Source organism: Triticum aestivum, chromosome 7B (genome assembly GCF_018294505.1).
Source record: "Triticum aestivum cultivar Chinese Spring chromosome 7B, IWGSC CS RefSeq v2.1, whole genome shotgun sequence".
Classification (NCBI taxonomy): Eukaryota; Viridiplantae; Streptophyta; class Magnoliopsida; order Poales; family Poaceae; genus Triticum; species Triticum aestivum.
This window is the reverse complement of record NC_057813.1, coordinates 761,612,018-761,617,870: the sequence shown is the minus strand read 5'-3', so window position 1 is coordinate 761,617,870 and position 5,853 is coordinate 761,612,018. Positions and strand designations below refer to the sequence as shown.

General features: G+C 46.2%; 1 pseudogene; it reads right to left on the bottom strand.

Moving 5' to 3' along the window:
- Positions 1 to 5,853, bottom strand: part of LOC123158828 (putative disease resistance protein RGA1) — a 20,422-nt pseudogene that overhangs the window by 13,665 nt on the left and 904 nt on the right.

Below are 5,853 nucleotides of genomic sequence, written 5' to 3'. Positions count from 1 at the left end.
CGCCGCCCCCGATCACGCCCCGCCATCGCCCTCGCCCTCGCCGACCCCGAGCCCGTCTTCGTCGCCGTCGCCCCCGACGCCGCGTCTCCTCCCCGATCCCGCCGGGAGAGGTAGCTACCGCCCCATCCTCCCCCCTTCCTTCCTTCCCCTGCTCCTTTGCAAAATATAGCTCCGTTGCAAAATATATGTATGTATGTATGAGTTGGGGAGAAAGTTTATAATTTTTTTTCATATATACTGTAGATGTCTGTATGATGAATTTTGATACTTTTTTGTTCATATATAATGTAGATGTCTATGTATGTATGGAATGATATCGATGGATGTATGTATATAGAACATTCGTACAAAATATGACGAATCCGATATGACCAATGTCCCCCTCCGGTTCACTCGAGAACACTAACTCTCTCGGAGAAAAAAATGTTATCGGGGAAAAAAATGTTATCGGGGTCGAGGGTCGTCGAACATGGGAGGAAGAAGAGGATAAAAAAAGAAGAGGAAACAAAAAAAAGAGGAGAAGAAAGAATAGAGGAGTTCTTCTCCTCTATTCTTTCTTCTCCTCTTTTTCTTCTTCTTCTTCCTCTTTTTTATCGTGAACGAGGGTCGTCGAGGGTCGCCGAGCGGTAGAGGAAACCCTAATTAAATAGCAAGTATCGTCGGTGTGAGATACATGTGACCGTCGGAGTCGGACGCTACATCCACGTCCCACAAGTGACGCGGGCGTCGATGCCCACGTCACTTGTGGGACATAAATGTAGTGTTCAACGCCGACGCCAACGTCTCATTCTTTTTTTCTAAAATTTCTATTTGAACATTATTTTAAAAAAAACAAGCAATTCTACGTCATGTATTTTTAAGAAGGAAAAAACAAGCATATTATTTTCCCATGTACGTATGTCGTCGTTGTCGATATACCCCCTCCCGATAGCTTCAACACGTGGGGGGGGGGGGGTCGATATTACCCCCTCCTTGAAGCGTTCTCGAGGCCACCCCTAACCCTTGAAGCGTTGTCGAGGCCACCCGAAACCCTAGAGAAGCAGCATCGAGGGCACTAATTAATATGATTCCTTATTGTGATTAGCTAGCTAGTTCTATGTTTGCCACTAATATATCCATCTGTCATGTTTGAATAATAATTGCCATGTTGTAAATATTTGTAGAAACTATGGACACCCCCCGAGACGAAGCACAAGAAGCATTGTTGAGGGACATAATCGCAGAAGGAAGTGATGTCGTCTGCTCGTTGATGTTTCTCAACGACACCGATGGTCTGGAAGGAGAGGGTGAAGAAGCAGTTGGCTATGATTATGATGGCTCCGGTGACCCAATGCTGGTGCAAGAAGTAGATCGTGAGGACGGCTCCGTGACCGAACCGAGTCCGGCCAGGTATATATATTAGTTAAGCCTGTGCTGACTAGCTAATTGATGCATTCGTTGTTTTGGTATGTACACATATTAATTAACTCTCGTCTTTGTTCTTTTTTCTAGCCCTCCGGATCAAGCACAACTTCGGTAAAGAGACGAGGCCTGAAGAAAAAGTTGAGTTCGGATGAAAGGTTTGAGATCATAGCAATCACGCATGACGGCCAACCGATTGAACCTATCCAGATAAAGAACGCATTTGTTGCTCAGTGCGGGGTTCTGGTTAGGGACAAGATCCCGATCAGCATCCACCAATGGTATAAGCCTAAGAACGAAGACCCTGAGGTGTCTTATGTCAATGATATGCAGAAAAATGATCTTTGGACTGAGCTGAAGTCAAATTTCACCCTACCGCCAGAGGATGATCCAGAGAAGCCAGTTAAAGAGCAATTAATCAAGTCTTTTGCTCTTAAGAAGATGGCAGACCTATTCAGGAGGTGGAAGAAAGACCTGAATAGGTTTGTCGATAAAAAAGAGACACCAGAATTCAAGGGAAAATATGAGAAGATCAGAGATGACTCGCGCATTTGTGGCCCACAAGACATCGGAAAAGAGTAAAAAGATGTCGGCGACAAACAAGCAAAATGTTGCGAAGAAGAAGCTTCACCATCGCACGGGGTCAGGTGGCTACCTCGTAGCCCGGCCTAAGTGGGCCAAGGCTGAGAATGATCTGCTTGATAAAGGGATCGAACCAGAGACAATGAACTGGCCAGACCATTGCCGGACTTGGTTCTTCGGGGCTGGCGGAACCTTGGACCCTGTATCAGGGAAGTGCATTTGGACGGACGATCAATTGGACATACCATTCAAAAGGCTTCAGCAATATATCGAAGCAGCGCAGCAAGGGACGTTCGTTCCAGACAGAGAGAACGACGAGCTCACAATGGCCCTCGGGAATCCTGAGCACCCTGGACGGACACGAGGCACGCCAGGCTCCGTTTCGTGGAAGGCTGGGTTTCCGGACGCAGGCGGTTACAAATGCCAGGAGAGGAGGAAGAAAGTGCAGCAGACCGAACTGCAGGCGCTGCATGCAAGGGTACAAGCGATAGAGGAATGAGAAGCAAATCGCAGCAAACGACCTGCCGAAGCTTCCCCCGAAGCTACCCCGCCATCTCAGCGGAGAAGCAGCGTGGCTTCCACCGAGCTGCTTGAGCCGGAGCATGCCTTGACGGCTCCTGCCAGCTATCCCGTGGATGCTATCACGGAGTCTCAAAATTGCCACCTTATGACGCAATGGATGAATTTGAAGGTCAAGGCGGCTGTTGGCTCTGTTTATCCTACTGAACCCGGCGCAACTTTTCACTGCCGGCCGATTCCTGAAGGATATGCTAGGGTGACGGTGGATGAAATAACGGAGGGATTTGAGGACCTCCGGCTTGACCACCCTACCGGTGAAGGGGAGACTCGGCTGGGTTCTGCTCTGAAGACTCCATGCCTATGGCGGAAGGATCTCATCAACCTTCCGAACTGGACGCCTCCGCCTCCTCCTCCTCCTCCGGCTAGTCAGGGCACTCCACCTCCTCCACCGCCTCCTCCTCCGGCGAGTGACGATCAGGGCACTCGATCGGCTCGTTCTCCGGCGTGTGGCGGCACTCCGCCTCCTTCTCCGCCTGCGCCGACGCGCCCGAGCAGCCAGCCTCATCCTTCTCCGCCTCGTCAGCAAGGGCGGAAGAGACCCGCCGCCGCTCCGGCTGCTCCGGCGCGTCGTAGTCCTTTTGCTCCTCCTCGTAAGCAAGGAAAGAAGACATCCGCTCCGTCTGCTGTGCCGGCGTCTAGCAGTACAGCCAAAGGCGGGAGGACATACAGATTCGGTCCTTCTCTGAAGACTCCAGAGAAGTTACCATACGAGATGACCCCGGAGGAGAACGCGAAGATCGCGCGAACCGAAGTGAAGGCCTGGTTTCAAGGGTTGAAAGCACAGAGACATCCACCTCCGGAGGAGAAGGTAGATCCGGTGAAAGCGAAGCGCACTCTGGCTGTCCTGACAAAACCACCCAAGTCTCCGTCGAAAGGCAACTATGAGCGCATTATTGGAAAGGCATTTGCCGAAGCGGAGCGGTCGGGAAGTACTATCAGTGATCAAAGGATGAAAGAACGACGAGCTGGGAAACAAAATACCCATCTCGGCGAACAAGCGAAGCAATCGTGCCCCCCGCTCAAGGTGCCTGCTAGCGACATCGTCGATCCGAGGATGGTGCCCGGTTATAGCAATCTTGGAGATTACCTGTCCGACGATGTACATTATGATTTCTTGGAGGTGCAGATACAAAGATACGAGTACGGGAAGCCTCTCGTCATAGATGAAAGATCTCTATCAACGATGATGCGAAGATTGCATGATTGGTACATGAAAACCTGCAGAGAGTCTGGGGGAGGAGTACTTTGTATGTGAGAGTTAAAAAGGAGCATGACCTCGTTGGAATTGAACTGTTTCCTGTTCCATTTGAGGAGTTCTTTCAGTTTTTCAATCAATTGGCCCTCATAAAGCAACGGTCACCTGCTACTGTCTGTAAGTAGTACTACTTCTGTCATTAAGTCTCTCTATATAGCTCAGCTCTTTCATTGCATGTATTTATAATTATCCTCACTATATTATGCAGATTGAAGATCGCCGAATTGAAGAAAAGATAAGTGGGTGATATTGGGTTCATTAACACATATCTCATAGATGCAACTGAGGTTAAATATCATGCCGAAGATACCGAGGCCAACTTGCTACGATCGTTGGTAATAAATGAACACAAAGATATAATACTCTTTCCTTACAACTTCAAGTGAGTGTTACTGTCTTGTGGCATATTCGGTTTCCCTTATTAGTCCAGGTTATAGTAATGTAATTGATGAGTTATGCATGCGTGTGCAGGTTCCATTATATTCTCCTAGAGATTAAGCTTGAGCAGGAAGTAGTAACTGTCTTAGACTCGAGACGAAAAGATCCCAAGGAGTATGCGGACATGACTCAAATGCTCGAGAACTAAGTTAAATCGATCATTATCCACCATATCAGCAACTTTGTTCATTTCTGATATCAAGTAATTGTTTTCTTTGTATGACAGGGTTTGGAGAAAATTCACCAAAAAAGCTCCGGGACTGCCGAAGAAGCTGGAATTTAGACACCCGAAAGTAAGTACTATAGTAGCATGTTCCGCGCATCTCCTAGTGAACCGGGACTAAAGGCCCTTACCAACCGGGACAATAGTCCCTTTTTCTACCAGTGTCTGAATCAAACCAAACTGAACATAAACAGTTTGCATAATAAAAAAAAATAACAGTGATCCTTTTTCTTGAGGAAAAATAACAGTGATCCTAATAATTAGGGTTGCATGTCCAGTTGCCCACACACGTCAGTTCACATGGCCTGAGCGAGCAATAATGGAGTAGGCCCCACCAACAATTATCAATGCGGGTTGTACCAGCGAGCAAAGGGCGTTGGGCCCTGCCTGCTGATGCACATGTCGGGTGCTGCTGCTCGGCGACTTATTATCTATTTTTTGACAAGAAAAGGGTCCAAAAAGGACCCGACACTGCATTAATAAATGTGAAGAGCATTAGTACACATACAATCAGGATCCCCAAATAGACTGAAAATAGCAAACAAGCTACTAAATCTTATGAAAAACACCCTAAGAGAGAACAAGAAAAGTGACCGGCTGCTTAGTGGCTCGTGGAAGGATTCAATCATCGCCGACGCCGGGGACGGACCACTTGGTCCTCTGAAATCAACGCACTGGGCATATTTTGTAGACGATGGACAATACACGCTGAGCATTTTTTTTACGACATGATGAGCATTTATTTAATCCTGGTGAATATTTTCTAATACATGGTGAACATTTTTTTAAACTCGTCGGAATTTTTTGGTACACCATGAACATGCTTTTAAGCCTACCAAGATTCATTAAAACATGGTGAACATTGTTTTAAACATGGTGGACATTTTCGTAGTACATGATAAGCATTTTGAAATGCACGCTGAACATATTTTTACAAAAGTGTGCATGCATTTTTATGTGAAAGTTCTGGTACCCTTTTAAATATTCATATATTTTAAATATTAATATTTTTAAAGTACTCATATTTTTTTAAAGAAATGTTCATGTAGTTCTAAAAAGAATAAAGGATATTTGCTGAAGTATTATTATTTTTCACATTTAAATCTGAAAATTTATATTATGTACTCCCTCCGTCCCAAAATACTTGTCGGAGAAATGGATAAATCTTGACGTATTTTAGTTATAGATACATTCACTTTTATTCATTTCTCCGACAAGTATTTCGGGACGGAGGGAGTACGAAATATAAAACCGATTTGAAACTAAGCCAAACTGTGTAAACCAAAGAAACATTTGCCAAGACAAAACTGTAGGAGCGCTCGGCAAGGAAAACAGGACGCTACATGGAATTGGGTATCCTGATCGTTTCACGCCC